Genomic DNA, 22681 nt, shown 5'->3' with positions numbered 1-22681 from the left:
TTGAGGAAATTTTTGAAGATTATATTTTTGAAGATCATATTTTTCGAAAACTGAGGACCTGCGCGGCTAGTGACGCAGACCCCGCCCGCCGAAGGTGGGCGAGCCCTGTCCGCTAAGGGTGGACATCCCTGAATTCATTTTTTCGATTTGGGAACTCGCGCGGTTTGTGACGCGATCTTGCCAACTGAAGATGGGCAAGTTCCTATTTCTTTGGTTCTTTGTGATTTCTTTTGAGAATTTCTTTTTATTCATTCTTGCAAGAGCGAATTCTTTCGAGGGATGCTCGAATTTAGTTGTAACCTGAACGTGGGCTGACAACGTGCTCAGACGGACCTTTGTCTTGCGATCATCATCCTTTATGGTTTTGAGCTAGTCCTTACGGCTCAATTTTTCCACTACCTGGGTCCTTGATTGGGGGACCATGTATAAGTATCAACGGCGACCTTTGTCTTGAGGTTGTAAACCGGTTCTTTTTCTTTTGAGATTATCCAAACACGGGACTTGGTACGGCGTAGTCTGGGAATATTGTTTTAACTTTGCATACTTTTTTTGAAATATATATTTTCTTTCGAGCCACAAAGTACTCGTGCTTGGCGGTCAGTTCTTGTCAAAGAGGTTCGCATTTTATAATGTCCTTGATTGTGTTTGGGATCGTGCTCGTAAGTGCGAGCGATCTTCGTAGTGGTGTGCTACTCTTGACAAAGTCGTGAGGTGCAACTTTCAGTAAGGAAATTGGCAATTTTCGAGTCAAATGGATGCGGCAGGGCCCAATAGAAGTTACGGCCTTTTTTGAGCCTGGGTTCATTTTTGGCGCCCAGGCCTGGGCGTTGAAATAATTCACGCCCAGGTGGGGCGTTGAAAGTGTTGTTTGGGCTGGTCTTTGATGACACAGTCGGCCTCTTGTTCATTCGTTTATTTCACTTGGAAGTTCTATGTGTTCTCTTTTCTTTTGTTTTTTTTTTGTTTTTTTGTTTTTAGAACGTGATGATTTTCTTGAGAAGCCGTAGCCGATTGGTGGCCTACGGTGCTTGTCGCTTTGGGGCGATTATTTTAAGGAACTATTGCTCTTAAGGCGTACAGTTATTGCGATAGTTGGGCGAGTCTATATGGTCCGAGGAACATACCTTGAGGCGTAAGACTTTGACCTCTCTTGTTGTTGTATATTTTTCCTTTTGAACGCGTTCGTAAATGTTCGATACTTAGAATAATGATATGTATGTGCGAACGAGCGTTGATAGAATGGCCGTTGTGTGCGGTTCCATTAATCAGTTTGCTTGAATCATTTTTTTTTTTGAGCAATGACTGATTTCGAATAGTTTGCTTAGAAGCTTAGTAGGGTTCAGGCCTATTCACGAGGTGGGCTCAAACATCGTGCCCTTTCGATTGTTCAAACATTTGCTTCGAGATATTTTTTTTATTTTGCTATGGTTGTTTCGTAGCTTGGAGCCCCCAAGTATGCATGTTGGAATGCTTCCTTTTGGCGTACGATTTTGTAGGTTCTTTCGAGAAAGATGCCTTGGGGTTTCGCTCGTGTAGGTGCGAGCTATCCCTTCCATGGTAGGTAATGTTTTGCTACCTTTAATCCTTAATGTAGAAGTCGTGTGGCTTACATTTGGGCGATAAGTAGTCTTTGCCTCTTTTACACATACTCTTTTGTCGTGCCCGCATTAGTGCAGTATGCCTCACTCTCTTTTTTTTAGACTTGTACCGTGGGATGGTTGAACTTATGGTGCGACGTAGGCTTGTGTGGCCTAACAGCGTGTCTTAGAACATTCCTCCAGGTGTTGGGATATCATTATTAGATTTTGCATTGGAGTACTTCATCACGCATCATTCAGGTGCTTGAACAAGTGTAGCACCTTCTGCGTGGATTTGCACGGCTTATTACTTCGTTCGATGCGAGGATTCATAGGTGTTTCTTTTTATATCTGGGTAAAACTTGGTTAGCAGAAAGATTCAGCGCCCAGGCTGGGGCGCTAATGATATCGGCGCCCAGCTCTGGGCATTGAAAATGATTTCTGGGTATATTTTGACAGTTCTTATACTTATTTTTTCTTTCGCTTTTGCTTTGGAACGAGGTAGACTGTGTAACAGGCGCTTGTAGGGCAAGCGTTATGTGCAGTAGTTTGATCGGAGTTTTGGTGACTCGCGATTTTAAGTTACCCTTGTTAGTTGGGTGACTTTATATATTCTAAGTAGTGCTTAGAATTTGGGAGGGGTCGTAGCCATTCTAAGGTTCGTTTTGCACGATTAAAGCTTAGGATTGAGCCCCTATGACATATGTATAGCATTAGCGTCGAGAATTTGCGATAAAATCGTCATTTCTAGCATTTTTAGAATGTTTTTCTCAAGCCCCCAATTGTAGCTACGGGATTGGCTTGGTGCTATAATGCTTTGCATACGTTTTTATGCATTCATGGTGACACGGATCATGAATAGTTTGAACCAGACTCGTTTAGTGCGAGGTATGTTCGAGTAGTGATTTGCTACTTCTTTTGTAAATGTCGTATTGTGCGACATTGCCACTGTCAAGGTAGTCACATGTTGTAGTATGCCTTGGCCAAAAGCTAGGTGCCTTTCTTTACCTATAATCATATTTAGAAATCTTTTGATTCACTTGCAATATCGAGATAAACGCATACTTAGCTTAAACCAACGACACTTTATTAGGTTCGAAGAAGTCTTTTAAAAATCATTTGAAAATCATTTAAAATGTGAGTCCTACTGTGTACAATCCGAGGTGTCCTAAGTAGGTTGACTTATAGAAGGGTTCGTACAGGATTACATGAGTGAATCAAAATACTGTTGTGATTTTTGGAATGCTATCTAAGGATTTGCTGGAAGCCAGGGTGCAGGCGTCAAGATATTACTTGTGCCTGTTTGGCATATGCTTTAGGCTTTTAGGAGAATGGCGGGAATATAAACCATTTTCAAATTGACTTAGATTTACTTGGTGTATGTCTGTACAAAAGGTCAAGGTATACTTAGTTCTTTCCCTAGCTCTTTCATTTCAGTTTTTAGCCCCCAGTTGCTATTATGTCTTCCCATTAATGATGCTTTTAGATTTCGATTTAAGATGCCCGTGTCATATGTCTGAGTAGGGTGAACCTTGGTTAAGTGCCAAGTCCTATTGACAATGTCTGATTTTTTTCAAAGGGGATTAGCAAGCATTTGAATTACCATGAACGGGTGCCCTGAGTTCGAAGGAACGATAGGGCGATGCCGTAGAACAATCCTTTTTATTGCAAGCTTACTGCCTTTACCACTTGTTGGCGATTATGACTGTGTCTAGTGGTGAAAGAAGGTCTTTAAGCGAACGACTATGTCTAGTGGTGAAAGAAGGTCTTTAAGTGAGTTAGTTTGCTTTAGGGAGGGTCAAGTCGAGTACTCTAGAGGTCATGGACGCTTGCGCTAGCCCCCATTCAATTGAGGCAGAGCGATCTTTTGAGTCTTGGCTAAGCGCCTAGGAGTGTGAGTGCTCCTTCTGGCAAGGGTACGTGCCCTTATTATTTCGATGTGTGCTCATTAATTTTGGCATCTTGGTGACTTGGATTCTACCTTTTAAATTTTTTTCTTTCGACTTGGGTTGCAAGTAATTAAATTTCAATAAGGGACTTCTATTTTTTATTGTTATTTTTCTATAGGCTTTAATATTTTTGCAAATTGGTTGGACCGAATCATGGATTGCCTACGTATCCGCCTTAAATAGATTTAATTTGGAATCAGGTCTTGCGTAGTTCTTAGCCTAGAAAATGGTTTCTTAGAATGCCGATTTTAAACAAGTACGTTTCGAGGCGGAAACATATTATTTGAAATGGTAGAATAAGTGAAGTTTATTATTATTTAGATCTGCTGCCAAAAATTTGTTTTATATTTTTGTTGAGTACATGTATTTTTTGGTGGTACGTATATCTGAATACGTGTTGTACCCCTCCAAGTGTTCGTTATTTTTCCGTGCATGTGCGGATAAAATGACGAGCACTTATGGACAAAATTTTAGCAAGCAGAGAGATTCAGCGCCCAGGCAGGGGTGCTAAAGATTTCGGCGCCCAGCTGTGGGCGCTGAAAATTATTTCTGGGCGGATCTTTTTTTTTTGGTGCGCTAAATGCTTCTTTTTCTTTTTAGACTAACTTTAGAGGCGCTTTGCAAAGTTTCTTTTTTTATTTTTTATTATTATTTTTTTACGTTAAGCGTAGAATGTACTTTTCATTCGTCTTTTTTTATTTGTGACTCAAGACGGCTTGAAAGATGGGTTGAATGAGATAGGTTAATTGGTCAAGCATAAGGATTACATCTGCTAGGATTCACATTTTACGGCCTCAGGCTAGTGTCACGAGTTTACATCAATCAAGGCCAATGAGTAGCATAGGGACGTCTCAAGGGTATATCAACAGGACGTATCTAAACAAGTTATATGGTCATTATGCTAATGGTGGTGTAAGAGCAGGTTTGGACTTTGGAAATGATGGGCATGACGCACGTGTCAATGGCCGTGCGTGGTTTGCGGTTGATAACAAGTTCAAAAAACAAGAGTTGAGGTTATGGTTTCTTGGGTTATGGCAATGAGAACATGGATGGGTTAAATGAGCTGAACAGGGACCCCGGAGCGAAGGCGTCTAAGAGCATAAGGATTGGAAAGGGTAGACATCGTAGAATTTTATGATTTGGATTGGTTGACTCAATTCTTTTCCTTCGTTTTACTTGTGTAAATTTCGCACTTTGGGAGGTACGGGCTAAGTATTTCATGGCTTGCTCTTTTCGCTCTCCCTTTTCTCTTTCTATTTTTTCTTTTTCGCTCGGGATTTCCCCCGCTCAACATAAAATTTTATTTGGGCTAAAAGGTAGATGGTTGTGGTCTTTCAGTCACGAGGCGAGACTGAGTGAGCCTCGTTTGGTAGGCCTATAGTGGACCTTTTAATTTTAATAGGCCTAGGGTGGACCTTTTAATTGTCTTACTTTGCAAGCGTATTTAGTCGTTTCTTAAAATGTGCAAATAGCGTAGATTCAAAACCTTGTTCTTATCTTATTGAAATTGAACGAAAGAATTACATCGAAAATGATTTTTTTTGTTTCTTTTCAGACTCCAGTTTCTGGGATTTAATTGGAAGTTGTGATTTAGACTCGAACTTTAATTAATCTTTCTGATTATAACCCGTGTATGAATATAAGGAGGTGGCCTAGACTCAAAATAATGACGTGGCGTAAGCCTATAATACTTGACCAAGCGACTCTGAGACTTAGGCTAATTGGACCATAACTTTCGTTGGTTGACACTTCAGATTTTAACCCTTGGGTGTTCATTTATCATGCGCCATTTTGCTCAATGTTGGCAAGGTAGTTAATTGGGGAGATCGAATTTTTATTTTTGCAAGGCTAGAATCATTAGTGCGGATTCTCTCTTAGTGTGTATTGCTTTACCCCAATGGTAGCCTTATGGTATGCCGATTTGGGTATTTTCATGGTTGGTCATGTTGCATTCATGGAAAATCTTTTAGTCCGTACTTAGGAGTATTTAAAGGAGCGAGTGGCCCTAGAGGACTATGATAGTCGTGACCCAATATTATCATAAGCCTTGAGGCCATTAATTTTTGCTAACGGTATTGACACCTTAGGTTCACTTTGGGGGTTGTGCGACTATGGGGGAATGATTTCCAGAATGTGACCCTTTCCATTTTGCAAATACTATAATATATTTTTATTGGTGAGAGAGAGTATTGAGGCCGTGGATTCTTAGCAAGGGATGACAATTACATATGGGTGCTCATTGATTTAAATGTTAGGAAGGGAGACTCAATATGGTTTAACCTTTTAACTTGCAGAACGACACCAAGCATTAGGACCGATTCTATGGATGAGACAACTAAGACTTAGGATTTGGATTGTATTTTGGCATAGCCTAGTCTAGACTCGGATTTATTTGAACATTTATTTTTTTCTTGAAGACTTTATTCGAACATTATTTTTTGAATATTTTGCCCATGTGACATTCAAGATCGTTTAATTAGCATGCTCGGTTTTGGTGTCGAGCATTTTCGTCGTAGGAGGCCTAACAACGACACAAAGAGTTATTTATTTTTTTATTTTTTAGTCGCTTTTAGGGTCGAGTGCCTTTTCATACGCCCCTGCAGCAATTTTTACGAAAAGTTTTTTTTTTGCTACGTATATTTTTTCATGCGCGGGCACCGAGGCTGCTGTGCCTGACCAAAAGGCCAGGCAGCAACTTCAGCGCCCAGCACTGGGCGTGAGAAATTTTGGCGCCCAGCCAAGGGCGTTGAAAATGCGTCCCTGGCTGGTTCTCGTTTTCTGTTGGCGTATAATTTTGTTTTTGCGACTTTAGTTTTGCGTGCTTGCCTTATAACGTCCTTTACGCGTTGTGCAGCGTTTGTGGGATTCGTTACAGGCCATCCCGAGCGTCACTTATTTTTGTGGCGATCGTTCGGGCTTGCGGAACACGTATGTTGGTATAACTCTTTGGCCAATTGGTTTATGATTGTTTGGGTAATTTTTAAGGTCGTTGGTTTTCTAACATGGTTTGTCTAGCATTATTCATACGCACAATCATAACATAGTCACATAGTTCGCTACACATAACTACATTACAAACAGGGATTTGAAAATTAAATATGCCACGTAGTTTATGAAAGGCTTCTATGGGTAGTTTATTTGCGCCTGGCTTGGTACCGCTTCTATCGTAGATCCAACACATGCCCCGGTCGAGGTAGTGTCTTCAACAGACGAATTTCGCTCAAGAGGCCAACCCGCAAGTGCAAGCCAAGGGGGCATGCAGGCGAGAGGGACCTAATGAGCGAGCGATTGGGTTTGGGATAGGTGTACTACCTGCACAAGTACCGAGTGGGAAACATGCGCGGCGTATGCACCCCCCTATTGGCGAAAAAAGGTATCCTTAGTCCCAACTCCCGAGGGAGCCGAGATTCGTTATGCGGTTCTGCCCGTTCACATTAATATGCTGATTTTTAGGTCGTCCCAACTTGATGGGGAAATAAACGCGGGGTAGGATCGTTTCACCCTTTGGCTATTTTGATTACCTACAAGCACGAGTATTTCCTTCACTTTCCCCAGTGGAGTCGCCACTGTGAGGGGGTCGAAAAAGCACGAGGCTAATGCGTGACCTCGTCCCTCGTGGGTGTGACGATTCTTTTTATTCAATCAAGTGTAATTGGATTTCCTGTGAGTTTACACCCAATTGACTAGTAATATAGGATTCGCCATTCACTTTTTAACGACAATGAGAAAAACTGACAAAACCCGGTTATCGTGACATAAAGGGAGTGCAATTATGTTTGACCACGACGGCCGTAGGTTCCCTTGTGATCCCTGGGGTGGGGATCTCTCAACATACACCCGCAAGGTAGAGATTGAGGGTTCGGGGGACTGTAACTACCGAGAGGAGTACTTCGCTCGTCGATAACTCCAGAGGCAGGATATCCTTACTAGCTCAGCATAAATAATTGAAGGGACATGCGTTAACTATTAAACTAATCTGAGTTGATTTTAGCAATATGCAACATATAATACTAGATCGATCGTGATTATCTGATTTAAATAGTATTAAGGGACCTAGCATGATAATCCAATTTCCCAAAAATATTATATTTGTTAGGCGTGATAGAACAATCAGATTAGGTTAGTTTAACAGTTCATAAAAAGGGCGAGGAAAGCAGTTAAATCATCGGAAAGGGACACATTACGACGCACCCTTGAGAGGTGCGTCACGGTTCTCAGAAAACTAACCACTTTGACTTTGCTATTTCTCCTTTTTATTTAACGAATCTCAATTATGGGACAGGATACGTTCTGTTCGATTCATGGATCGATTGCGACAGAACGCGTGAACAGTTTCGCAGCGTGAGGCTTAGGCTAAGGGTTGGAGTCAATACTCAGAATATAATTATGTGTTGTTGTGTGTCCTTTTCACGTCGAATTTAGGGGTCTATTTATAGGGAAGAGTTCGTGGAAAGATAGAATTGCAGAGTTCTAATCCACAAAGAATTAGGAAAAAACACGTACCCAGGTATTTTCAGCGCCCAGGCCTGGGCGCCGAAGATTTCGGCGCCCAGAGCCAGGCGTTGAAAATAGGGTCTGGGCTGTTTTCTTTAGTCAGATTCGGATTCCTGAAATCCGTAGAGTTTGAGACTTAATCGAGTCTTTTAGCGCGTATCAATTTTATGACGGAATGCGTCTGGGCCCGTTACGAACTCTAGGCCCGTTAGGATTTTAATTAATACGTAACTCTTATTTCCGAATCTTATTAGGAATAGGATTCTTGCAGTTTTCTATCTCATTTAGGATTTATGTTGGAGTGCAACACCTAATTCTGACAGGTTTTTATCTTTTATGACTTGCCACTTTTAGAAGCTACCCTTTACGGCAGTTACTATTTTTAGCGGGTTTCCATAAATAGCAGGTTCATATAAATAGTAGGTTTCAGGTGAAATGAAAAGGGGAATTGAGATTCGTTATTTTATAGGAGATGCGTTGCCAAGTGGAGATTTACGCTTTCATCATCGAACCTTTCCCTTTCGGGAATGGGGACAAAAATAGGTGTCTACAATACGTTTTGACTTTAGGAAAATAATTTTCGAAAATCCTAAAGTTTTGCAATCGTAGTTTAAGGATTTACCACTTTGCACTATTAATTAATCCAAAGCAGCTCTCAAACTAGAGCTCTGCAAATACGACTTTGTAACACCCTAATAATTCCTTGCTTTTATAAAACCATTTTCCAACTTAAAATAAAGGAATTACTAAAGCATTACCGCCACCGTGATAACGGTTAAGGCTATTACCAGAATTACGCAGCGGAATTAAATGTCAACTAACTTTTAAAAACCATAATTAATAAAATATCGAGGCCTCCTACAATTTGGAACCATAATGGCCCAAAACCCAAAGTATAAGTAATTCAAACATTTCAAACATAATTAAAATATTAAAGAAAATAGTTTCAAAATACGAAAACATGCAACTCTCTCAATCATCCCAAGCCACATGATTTCGATCGTACTTGATCTACCAACCTGCTATATTATTCTACTCCCCAACAATGCAAGTGCAAATGATGGATCATCATAGGGTCATTAAGGCAAAGGCCATGACCAGAAACACACGAAGCACGTAGTCAGCAAAAGCTGAGTACTTACAAGCATAGAGTAATGAAACTAAGCATGCATCACTCACTAAATACTAATCAACATGCAAAAGCCATATAATAACAAATCAAACAATAATGAGATACAAGACTCGACTCTTGACTCGACTCTTGACTCACAATTTAATTAGAATAAGCTTCGAACGGGCCAAAAGAATAATCCACAAAGGGAAAAGGTGATGGGAGCCAACCAAACACCAAATATAATAATAATAAAATCGGGCTATACCGAGTGTCAGGCCATACCGACGGAATTTCTGCGCATAGTATAAATGAAACAACGTCTTGTATCATTAGTAGGAGTACGAGCTTTCCGGCAAGACTTCCCCCATTGTTCATACTCAAGGTATATAAGTTCTAAGAGTTTTGAAGCTTGTTCCGGTTGCACTTTACGTTTATTAATATTTTAATAAAGGCGAACTCAAGACTCGACAACATGCATACATACAATTAATAAACGACAACCAAAACAATCTTATTTTAATGCTTTAAGAATTGTGATCAACCAAGCAAGACACTTGTGATATTACTACCATGTTCCTCCTCACCAAAGTGAGACTCCACATCATGCATATTAACATGAGGGTTGTGCCCTTGCACGACAAATCCTAATTCATTTCATACATAATATTCCCAACTGAACCCTACATGTGCGGTGGCTTACGTGAGCTAACCCTTCACATGTGGTAAAATAAATAGTACAACGAGGTACAATAAAATGGCTCAAAGTATGCTAGACATCCCGTACAATAGCATACAAATAATTAATCCATCCCTTGCATGTGAATTTAACCATACATGCATAAATATTGAACAACATGATTGACAATGAAATCCATACTCATAATAATTTCAACATGCTTGTTCAATAATTAATTCAATAATTCCAACATCACAAAACACATGCTCGTTCACCAAAATAAACATGATTTCACATAATGTATTTCACATCATCAACAATCATGTAATGTCATTGACAAAAAGGTGTGGTCTCCCTAGACTTGTACGTACCTTGAATACCTAAGCGTAAGGGCCACTTTGCAATAACGAGCACTCAACTAGAAATCACCTCCTATCATCAAAATAATGAAACTTAAATTATTTCCATGTACATTAAATTTCCAGCAATTTTATAAAATTTAAAACTTCCTTTAGACTTTAGAATTCAATCGTTTTTCAATAATAAAGTCGTCTCAATTTGCAAAATCAATCCCTAGTACAAAAACATACTTTTTCCGCCTTTAAAATCAATAAAAATCAACACTTTAAACCTTTATTCAAATCTGAAAATATAATTGATTATCATAATTAAAATCATCACCTAATTATGCTAATCAATTGACTCATTAGGTCTAGGTTAAAACCCTAACTTGAAAACCCAATAACACTAGTTTAATATCATAAAAATCCATGCTTTATTAAATAAACAAATCTGAAAATTCATCCTTTAATAATTAAAACAAACCTAATGAATCACAACACACAAATCCTCAAACCACGGTATTCATAACCGGTTCCCAACATTTTAATTACTCAAAACAATATTAATATAATAATTTAAAATACGGAATTTAAATAGAATAGGTAAGGAAGAAGAGAATTATACCAATCCGGCCTATAGCACGGAACAATCACGAATTAGGGTGATTGGGCGAAAAAGGAATTGAATTACGAACATGAACAACACACACACACACACACTTCGTGTGTGCGCGCGAGCGGGCGAAGGAACAAAGGCAGCAGCGCTTGCGCGCGGGACAGGGCACACGGCACGCTGGGCGTGCGCGCGGGAGCAGGGGCGAGAGCAAAGGCATGCGCGAGCACGCAAGCAACAACAAGGCACAACAGCAGCGCAACAAGGCTGCGGGCGAGGGACGACAGGGGCAGCGCGCGCTGGCGTGAGGGAGAGCGAGCGAGTGAGTGTGGGTGCTGGCGCGCGAGGGCGAGAGAGGGAGTGAGGGAGTGCTGGGCGCTGGGCGCGACAACACACGAGGGCACAAGGTAGCGTGCGGGGCGTGAGGCCGAGCGCACGAGGGCACGAGGCAACGTGCGGGGCGTGAGGCCGAGCGCACGAGGCACGAGCACGGATGCGTGCGTGCGGACGAGAGAAGTGAGGGAGAGGAGTGAGGTGCAAGAAATTAAAAAGGGGCTTTATGAAATTTTTGGGGTTTATTTAATGATGGGGAGTCCTATTTATAGGCTCCCTAATCCCTTGATGGGCTAGGCTTAGGATATTTGAGTTGGGCTTAGGAATCAAATGAATTGGGCTAGCTTAGGATTTAAATTAAACCGTTTGGATTGGGCTTGATTAATAAAACGAACTGGACTTTTTATTTAAAACCCGAAGCTTTAAAAATCATTTGCAACTCATTTAATTTCCCGACTCAAGAATTAAATTCGTTTCGTAATTAATTAAAATAATAAATATTCTAATTAATTAAAATACATTAAATACATTTAAATATTATTTAAATGCTAATAAATCGTAAAATGCTTTATAAATATAATAAAATATATTTATAAATATTATAAAAATTCGAGGTATTACAACTTGGGTCCTTGATTAGGGGACTATGTATAAGCATCAACGGCGACCTTTGTCTTGAGGTCGTAAACCGGTTTTATTTTTTGAGACATCCAAACACGGGACTTCGTACAGCGTAGTCTGGGAATATTGTTTTTTACTTTGCATAATATATATTTTCTTCCGAGCCCCCAAGCATTCGTGCTTGACGGTCATTTCTTGTCAAAGAGATTCCTCGGGGATACGCATTCTGTAATGTCCTTGATCGTGTTTGGGATTGTGCTCGTAAGTGCGAGCGATCTTTATAATGGTGTGCTACTCTTAACAAAGCCGTGAGGTGCGACTTTCAGTAAAGGAATCGGCAATTTTCAAGTCGAATAAATATGGCAGGGCCCTATAGAAGTCAGAGCTGTTTTCTCCTTCTTTTTTTTGGGTTTGGGATCATTATCGGCGCCCATGCCTGGGCGTTAAAGATTTCGGCGCCCAACGCTGGGCGCTGAAAATGAATTCTGGCGAGGTTTCTTTATGACGCAGTTGGCCTCTTGTTCATTCGTTCGTTTCTTTTTTTTTTCTTTTGAACGCGTTCGTAAATGTTCGATACTTAGAAAAGATGATATGTATGTGCGAACGAGCGTTCATAGAATGGCCGTTGTGTGCGGTCCATTAATCAGTTTGCTTGAATCAATTTTTTTTTGAGCGATGACTTATTTTGAATAGTTTGCTTAGAAGCTTGATAGGGTTCAGGCCCATTCATGAAGTGGGCTCAAACATCGTACCCTTTCGATTGTTCAAACATTTGCTTCGAGATTTTTTTTATTTTGCTATGGTTGTTTCGTAGCTTGGAGCCCCCAAGTATGCATGTTGGGATGCTTCCTTTTGGCGTACGATTTTTGTAGGTTCTTCCGAGAAAGATGCCTTGGGGTTCCGCTCGTGTAGGTGCGAGCTATCCCTTCCGTGGTAGGTAATATTTTGCTACCTTTAATCCTTAATGTAGAAGTCGTGTGGCTTGCATTTTGAATTCGGGCGATAAGTAGTTTTTTGCCTCTTTTACACATGCTCTTGGTCGTGCCTACATTAGTGCAATATGCCTTACTCTTTTTTTTAGACTTGTATTGTGGGACGGTTGAACTTATGGTGCAACGTAGGCTTGTGTGGCCTAACGGCGTGTCTTAGAACATTCCTCCAGGCATTTGGGATATCATTATTATTTTTGCATTGGAGTACTTCATCATGCCTCGTTCAGGTGTTTGAACAAGTGTAGCACCTTCCGCGTGGGTTTGCACGGCTTATTACTTCGTTCGATGCAAGGATTCATAGGTGTTTCTTTCTTATTTTTATATCTGGGCAAAACTTGGCTAGCAGAAAGATTCAGCGCCCAGGCTGGGGCGTAAAGATATCGGCGCCCAGCTCTGGGCCTTTGAAAATGATTTCTGGTTATATTTTAACAGTTCTTATCCTTGATTTTTTCTTTCGCTTTTGCTTTGGAACGAGGTATACTGTGTAACGGGCGCTTGTAGGGCGAGCGTTATGTGCAGTAGTTTGATCGGAGTTTTGGTGACTCGCGATTTTCAGTTACCCTTGTTAGTGGGTGTGAGGGGATCGAAAAAGCGCGAGGCTAATGCGTGACCTCGTCCCTCGTGGGTGTGACGATTCTTTTTATTCAATCAAGTGTAATTGGATTTCCTGTGAGTATACACCCAATTGACTAGTAATATAGGAGTCGCCATTCAGTTTTTAACGACAATGAGAAAAACTGACAAAACCCGGTTATCGTGACATAAAGGGAGTGCAATTATGTTTGACCACGACGGCCGTAGGTTCCCTTGTGATCCCTGGTGTGGGGATCTCTCAATATACACCCGCAAGGTAGAGATTGAGGGTTCGGGGGACTGTAACTACCGAGAGGAGTACTTCGCTCGTCGATAACTCCAGAGGCAGGATATCCTTACTAGCTCAGCATAAATAATTGAAGGGATATGCGTTAACTATTAAACTAATCTGAGTTGATTTTAGCAATATGCAACATATAATACTAATTCGATCGTGATTATCTGATTTAAATAGCATTAAGGGACCTAGCATGATAATCCGATTTCCCAAAAATATTATATTTGTTAGGCGTGATAGAACAATCAGATTAGGTTAGTTTAACAGTTCATAAAAAGGGCGAGGAAAGCAGTTAAATCATCGAAAAGGGACACATTACGACGCACCCTTGAGAGGTGCGTCACGGTTCTCAGAAAACTAAACACTTTGACTTTGCTATTTCTCCTTTTTATTTAACGAATCTCAATTATGGGACATGATACGTTCTGTTCGATTTATGGATCGATTGCGACAGAACACGTGAACAATTTCCCAGCGAGAGGCTTAGGCTAAGGGTTGGAGTCAATACTCAGAATATAATTGTGTGTTGTTGTGTCCTTTTCACGTCGAATTTAGGGGCCTATTTATAGGGAAGAGTTCGTGGAAAGATAGAATTGCAGAGTTCTAATCCACAAAGAATTAGAAAAAAACACGTACCCAGGTATTTTCAACGCCCAGAGCCAGGCGTTGAAAATAGGGTCTGGGCTGTTTTCTTTAGTCTATTAGCGCGTATCAATTTTATGACGGAATGCGTCTGGGCCCGTTACGAACTCTAGGCTCGTTAGGATTTTAATTAATACGTAACTCTTATTTCTGAATCATATTAGGAATAGGATTCTCGCAGTTTTCTATCTCATTTAGGATTTATGTTGGAATGCAACACCTAATTCTGACAGGTTTCTATCTTTTATGATTTGCCACTTTTAGAAGCTACCTTTTACGGCAGTTACTATTTTTAGCAAGTTTCCATAAATAGCAGGTTTCGGGTGAAATGAAAAGGGGAATTGAGATTCGTTTACTTCATAGGAGATGCGTTGTCAAGTGGAGATTTACGTTTTCATCATCGAACCTTTCCCTTGCGGGAATGGGGACAAAAGTAGGTGTCTACAGTTAGCCCCCACTTTGACTGGGTCTTGGAGTAAGACGATGGTCAAAGTATTAGACGGAGTGCGTCACACAAGCCACGGTGTATTGTGACCTGTTTTGCGAGGCTCTCGCGAGCCCCCGAGTGATAACATTTGACTTAAGGGTCATCACTTGAAGTGTCGACATATCCCTCACGTGTCATTGGGATTTGTCAACTGATAGTATAGAAACTTCCTCACTTTGTCATTGGAAGGATCTAAAGGTGCGTAGAAACTCCCTCACTTTGTCATTGGGAGTAGCTACAGAGTTTTTCGAAATCAAAGCTATAAAGTGTAATTGGGCCTGGCCAAGCCCAATCACGAGGTAAAAACGTTTTTTTTTAAAGATTCTCATTTTCAGGGCTAGCTAAACGAGAAAACCCCCTTGTTTTTATAGGACGTAAAACGAAGGAAAATCCAGCAAAAGTTATCACTGCAGCGACTAAGGACCTGCGCGGTTTAATGGCGCAGACCCCGCCGGCTAAAGATGGCGAGCCTGTCCGCTGAGGGTGGACACCCCGTCCGATAGAAGTGGACGAATTTGTTTTTGAAATTTTGAAAATAAGGACCTACGCGGTTTTTGACGTAGACCCCGCCGACTGAAGATGGCGAACCTTGTCCGCTAAGGGTGGACACCCCGTCCGATAGAAGTGGACGAATCTATTTTGAAATTTATTTTGCTTTTTTGAAAATAAGGACCTACGTGGTTTGCGCCGTAGACCCCGCCGGCTGAAGATGGCGAGCCTATTTTAAATTTGAAGTCTTTATTTTTGTCGAAAACTGAGGACCTGCGCGGCTAGTGACGCAGACCCCGCCCGCTGAGGGTGGGCGAGCCCATTTTGAATTTCTTATATATATAATTTTTTTTTTCAAAATACCGTTTTTTTTCGGGAAAGAAATATCAAGATAACGGATATCTTACACAAAATAGGGGAGTACGCGTGCCCGACAGCGAATATTCGTTGTCTGGGAAGCATTTTCAGCGCCCAACTGTGGGCGCTTGAATTTCTGACACCCAGAGCTGGGCGTTGTAAATGCGAAGGGGAAGGCTGGTCTTTAAATACGCGGACCGTCTCCTTCCTTTCCCATTTCCACCATTTTCGCTCAAACTCTTCACTTCTTTTTACTGATTTTTGCTCGTTTCCTTTACTTTTCTTCACGAATTCTACTCCAAATCACTTCCTAATCTTCCCAATGTAAGTAATTTTCAGTAATTTTGAGCTTTTTTTTGTCAATTTCAGTATTTTTGTCAAGTATTTTTGTGCATGAAATTGATTTGGGGTTTTTTTATTTTGTGCCCCTTTCCTTCAATTAGATAGTTGGAAATGTTCCACATAACATGTTAATTAGTTTGTGCATGTTAATTTTTCCAAGTATGTTGATTTTTGTTGAATTTGGGCATTTTCATGCTAGCCCCCAAGTATACCTACGACCCTAGTATTTTCTTATAATGTAGGTATTCTTGGTATATTGCTTGCGTTCCCCATAATTCATGGGTGACAAATTATGGGAGAATTTTGATTTTGTTGGAGTTAATTTTTACTTAGGGAATTTTGCTAAGTATGAACTTAGTATCATGTTTTTAGGGAACAAAAATTGTATGACTCCATTTCATGAGTGAAATGCACTTCTTTAGGGATCGGTATGAGTGCCGATTTTTTCAAAGGTATAATGCCTTGTTGTATTGTTGAATAGCATGTCTAACGAGTCGTTACCCCCTCCTGGTGGCCACGAGGAGCGTGGCATGACGCGTCAGTCTACTGGCCCGGGTCCCCTATGGGTGGGCCCTGAGCTCTACGATGGTCGTGATCTGTACTACGACCTAGAGCACCACGTGACTTCTCGCCTTCACGCGAGGAGAGAGACTACGGTTCGCGGCTATGGCGCAGCGACGAGTGAGACCGTTTTTAGCTATCTGAGCTCGGACGCCCAGGTTTTGGTGAGGGCGAGCTCACTGTTTCCGGTGGTTGAGACCTTCTGGGAGATACAGCGGCTTAACATCTCCCTGTCCTTTCTGCGGTCGTTCATGAGGTGGTGGTGGGATACCACCAACACCTTCCATTTTCCTTGGGGCGAGATGACGATCACTCCTGAGGACTACACAGCTTTGACGGGCTTGACCTTTACAGGGAACCCCGTTCGTCTGAGGTCGGATGGCCCATCGCCGACTGTTGCTGAGGGTACCAGGCTCCTGGGCTCGTGGATGGGTAGTAGATTACCTTCGTACCAGCCCCGTGGGATACCTTTCACTGACCTGATGTGGGCTTTGGAGCATGGGGTAGAGGAGTCGCCTTCGAGACAGGCTCGGCTGTTCTACCTCCATTTTATTACTTCCACTTTTATATCGGGTCCGACTGACACCTTTGACCCGAGGTGGATAGGCATGGTGGGGGACGTGTCTACACTGGGTGACCATCGCTGGGGCGATTTGGGCTATGCGACGCTTGTCGGCCAGATGAGTTTGTCGGTGCGCGACTCGGACCCGAGTAGACGTCACTTTGTGATTACATTAGCGGGAGTGCCGCGTTTGATCGAGGTATGTGCCTAGACTTTCTTTTGTTTTCTCGCTTTTACCGGGCCTCTTTTTTTTTAATGTTTTATTGTCCTTTTCTTTTTGCAGCTGTGGGCCTTTGAGCACTTACCTTGGCTGGCTCCCCGAAAGGGGCAGAGACCTTTGGAGTTCCCTGCCGGTCGCCGTTGGGGTTGGAAGAAGAAGCTGACAGTGCGTCCACCGCCCGATACCGTGTGGGATCTTATCCGGGACGGGAACCCTGAGCATGTACAGAATCTTATCCTCTATCTCGTATTTCGTCATTTTTTTATATTTTCTATGTGCGAGATCTGACTGCGTTTGTACAAAAACAGGTGGTTTGGACCCCATGGCTCTCTTTTAGGGGTACCCATGCTTCGGTCAGGGATAGTTATGCCCTGAGCCAGATGTGGGTCTTGTTCGTTGGCCGCCGGGACCCTGTCTGGTACCTGGGAGAGCGGGTACGTATGCAGACGGTCGGGGCTTTTTCGGTGCCCAGGCCTCCGCCTGCGACCATGCTGTCTACTCGCTCGATAGGCGAGTCGTGGAGGGTCCACACGAGGACTGGCGTGCCGGCGACGGAGTTGGTGATAGAGGGAGCTAGCTATTATCAGTTTATCCAGGATTCTCTTCGTCTCCCGGAGCCTGGCGCTGTAATTTGCCTCCTCTCTTTGTATTGATTTTAGTGTTTTCATGCTCGTGCCCATGTGTTTATGCCTACTGTGTTTTGTGCAGGAGTGTCCTGACCCTTCGTTGGGGGGATGGGTGCTTCCCGATGCTCGGATCTTGTATACCGGAGAGAGTGGATCCGAGATTGTGGAGACTTTCCCGGAAGACCGGGTTTTCCATGCTCCGCTCCCTAAGGGAGTACAGCCGGTATGCACCTTTTATTTGTGTACTCTTCTTATAATTTTTTTTCTTTTTTACTGACATTCTTGTTTCAGGTTCCGGCCCATACGGCCAATGCGATGGTGGGGGTGATCAAACTGTTGAAGTCCGCGTTGGTTCGAGCTCGGTTTGCACTTTCTTACAGGAGCCCCCACTCTACTCGGGTAATGTGCCCTCTTTTTTCCTTTTGATCTGTACCTTTTGTTTGGCTTTCGGTTATTCACTCTCTTTTTTGTCCTTTTTTGCAGACGGCTGTTGGACGTGCCGGGGCTGACGACGCGGGTCCCTCGGGAGGGGGACACGGTCGTGAGAGAGAGAGGGCACGGCACTCGCCCCTACGGCATCGCCGTTCCGACGCGGGGGTGAGTTCTTCTGGGGAGATATCCGAGCCGGAGCGTAGGCGACGTTCCGTGTCGGTGGCCCGAGAGCCTAGCCCCGAGTTGCAGTCACAACCTCATTTTGGGGTGACTCATACCACGGGGAGTGGAGTGGATGGACCGGCGAGGCTTGGAGACATGGAGCCGATGACGAGTCTTAGGCTTACCTTCTGTTTTGTACATATTCATTCTTGTATTCCGCATGTATATATATATTTTTCGCGTTTTTTGGCGCAAGAATGTTTTGAGCCTTCCGTGGGCTTTGTTTTAACAAATTATAGCAATATTAGCTTTCTAAACCAACGACGAATTTTAAAAAGGAAAAGACTTTCGTAAAAATAATGAGTTCATATAAGAGTGCACACATTTTTTAGACTAACCGACTACTTGGGGTATTACATATGCATGTTCACTATTTTTTTGTTTTTTGCCGACTCGTGCCATACTCCTTTGTTGGGCTTGTTCCTGGAAATTCTTGTGGCTTTGTTTTTTCATTCTATTTGGTCTTGCCCGTGCATGGGTTAGGGTAGAGTGCCCTTTGCAATATCTTTTCTTCTTGATGCGTTGCATGACTTTATTATTTTTTAATTTTTATTGGACCGAATCCTTGAGAAGGATTGCCTACGTATCTTGTCAGAATCAGGTCGCGCGTAGTTCTAGCTTTTGAATTTTTTTTTTGAAAGGGTGTTCATTACACGTCTGCTTCCCCCCCAAGTGTTCGTGGTTCTTTTGAGGGTTAGAAAAAGGAGTACGCACACTTTGCAGAAGCGGGAGGGTAGGTGGCAAGAGAGAATGACGCACGATCAAGGGCGAAGGAAATATCGGCGCCCAGGCCTGGGCGTGAAAAATAACAGCGCCCAGTCCTGGGCGTTGATGTTTTGTCCTTCGCTTTTTCAACCTTATCGAGTTTTATGCCGTTTGCTTAGAGTAATGCGCAGAATGTTTGCTTATGAGTCTTAATGTGTTTTATTAGATGCCTTAACTCTGGACTGAATTTAAATATGGTACTTTTTTAATTGGTCTAAGTTCGTGAGGTTAGCGAATTCCGCTCCATCTATGTCAGCTAGTTGGACTGCTCCGCCGGGTAGGATGGTCTTTACAAAATACGGTCCTGTCCAGTTAGGCCGGAATTTTCCTCGAGGGTCCGTAGTAGGTGCGCGGACTTCTTTTAATACAAAATCGCCTTCTTTGATGTTTCGAGCTTTGACTCTTTTGTTGAATTTCCTTGCGATGCGCTTTTGATACACTTGCACGTGATGTAGAGCTCTCAACCTCCGTTCGTCTAAAAGGACGAGCTCGTCGTACCTAGCTTGAACCCAATCAGCTTCGGGTAGCTTGCTTTCTAGGACGATCCGGAGGGAGGGAATCTCCAACTCGACCGGTTGGACTGCTTCCATTCCGTATACCAAGGAGTATGGTGTTACTCCAATGGAGGTGCGGATTGAGGTTCGATAGCCCCATAATGCGAAGTGTAATTTATTGGGCCAATCCTTATAATTTTCGACCATTTTTGCGATTATGAATTTAATATTTTTGTTGGCCGCCTCTACCGCGCCGTTCATTTGCGGCCTATAGGGAGAGGATTTATGGTGTTTGACATGATATTTTTTGAGCAGGTCTTGGACTTCGGCCCTGAAGTGGGAACCTTGGTCACTTATGATTTCATGTGGAACCCCGTATCGACAGAATATGTTCTTTTCTAGGAATCGAGCGACATGTTTGGCTGTTAATTTTGCATAGGAGACTGCCTCTACCCATTTAGTGAAGTAATCAATTGCGACTAAAACGTACTCGTGTCCCCCTACGCCTGTTGGTGTTACCTTGCCGATTATATCTATACCCCAGGTGGAAAAGGGCCATGGGGAAGTGAAGGTGTATAGTTCTGAGGGAGGCAAATGGTTAAGGTTACTCAAGATTTGGCATTTTGGGCAAGTTTTTACAAAGTGATGACAATCAGTTTCCATAGTGGTCCAATAGTATCCTGAGCGGGATATTTTTCGGGATAGCATTTTTCCGTTCATATGGGGTCCGCACACGCCGTTATGGTATTCTTCCATCAGTCTTTGGGCTTGGTTTTGATGGACACAAAGTAACTTGATTTTATTCGGCATGTATTTGTACAGCTCTCCCAGAATTATGCTATATTGTGAAACGAGGAGGCATAGGGCCTTTTGTGCTCGCGGGGAAGTGTTTGGGGGGAATTCCCCACTTGTTTTGTAACGAAGGATGTCCGTGTACCATGGTTCTTCTTCGGTGTTTTCAGGTTCGGAGTCTATGGCACAACAATAAGCCGGCTCTTTCCTTCGCACGAGCCGAAGGGTCATTCCGTCCCATTCATTCGGGATGTTGAGCATTGAAGCTAGCTTCGCTAGTGCATCCGCGAATTGGTTGTTGTCTCTTGGCAAGTACGTATACTCGATTTTTTCAAATTGCTCGACTATTTGGTCCAAGTGAGCTTGATATTTTGAGAGACTAGTGCTTCGGACCTTCCATCTTTTGGATATATGGTTGATTATTAGGGAAGAATCCCCGAAGACTTGTAGGTGTTTGACTCCGAGGCTAACTACGGCCTCTAGCCCAACTATGCAGGCCTCGTATTCGGCGGCATTGTTTGTGGCCTCGAAGTCAAGTTTGACGGAAATTGGTATATGGGCTCCATCGGGACTGACTAGGAGAACTCCGACGCCGCATCCTTTTTGGTTGGACGCGCCATCGAAGTATAGTGTCCAATAGTCGTCTCGTATCATCAGAAGTTCTTCGTCGGGGAGGAGGTAAGCTTCCGTGGTTTCCTCATTCGTGGCATGCTCGGCCAGGAATTCGGCTACCGCTCTTCCTTTGATTGTTTTTTCCGGCATGAATTTTAGGTCGAACTCTGAGAGCATGACTAGCCACCTGGACAGGCGACCACTTAGGGCGGGCTTTTCGAACAAGTATTTTAAGGGATCTAGTTGTGACACTATATGAACAGTGTGGGCCAATAGGTAATGTTTGAGTTTTTTGGATGCCCAGACGAGGGCGAGACAGGTTTTCTCAAGTTCTGTGTATCTCGTCTCGTACTGTATGAACTTCTTGCTCAAGTAGTAAATGGCTCGCTCGGATCCATGTACACACTGTGAGAGCATAGCTCCTGCTGCAGTATCCGTGACGGTTAGGTATAGGCATAAAGGGATTCCAAGCAAAGGCGGGGAGAGGACGGGTGGTTTGCTTAGGTATTTTTTGATTTTATCGAATGCAGTTTGGCATTGTTCATCCCATTCGATCTTTTCTTCTTTTCTTAATTTTTTGAATATTGGCTCACAAGTCATAGTAAGCTTGGAAATGAACCTACTAATGTATTGCAGCTTTCCTAGGAAGCCCCTTATCTGTTTTTCAGTTTTTGGTGGGGGCATTTCGGTAATGGCTTTGATCTTAGATGGGTCAATCTCGATTCCTCGGGTACTAACAACATATCCTAGCAATTTTCCCGAGGTTACCCCGAACACACATTTTTGTGGATTTAGTCTCATGTTATATTTCAAGATTCGGGTGAAGAACTTTTTGTGCCGGGAGGTGACCGCGCCGGTCTTTAGATTTGACGATCATGTCGTCCACATAGACCTCGATTTCTTTATGTATGATGTCATGGAGTAACGTGGTGGCTGTTCTTTGATAGGTGGCCCCCGCGTTTTTCAAACCAAAAGGCATTACAGTGTAACAATATGTTCCCCAAGGGGTAATGAAAGTTGTTTTTTCCATGTCTTCTTCTGCCATGAGTATTTGGTTATATCCGGTGTACCCGTCCATAAAGGAGAGGAGCGCGTGTTCTGCGGTGTTGTCTACTAGTATGTCAATGTGAGGTAGAGGGAAGTCATCTTTAGGACTGGCTTTGTTGAGGTCTCGAAAGTCTACGCACATTCGCACTCGTCCATCTTTTTTAGCTACAGGGACAATATTGGCCACCCATTCTGGGTAGTTGGAGACTTTTATAAAGCCGGCATCTAATTGCTTAGTGACTTCTTCTTTTATTTTCAAGGCTATCTCTGGTTTGAGCCGCCGTAGCTTTTGTTTTACTGGCGTCATTTTGGGATCTAGCGGAATTTTATGCTCAACGATTTCTCGATCTATTCCTGGCATGTCTTTGTAGGACCAAGCAAAGACACCCTCGAATTCCCGCAAAGTGGAGATTAGATCGGCTTTTTCAGTGGGAGTTAAGGTGAGGCCAA

Source organism: Spinacia oleracea, chromosome 4 (genome assembly GCF_020520425.1).
Source record: "Spinacia oleracea cultivar Varoflay chromosome 4, BTI_SOV_V1, whole genome shotgun sequence".
Lineage (NCBI taxonomy): Eukaryota > Viridiplantae > Streptophyta > Magnoliopsida > Caryophyllales > Amaranthaceae > Spinacia > Spinacia oleracea.
This window is presented reverse-complemented; position numbering follows the sequence as displayed.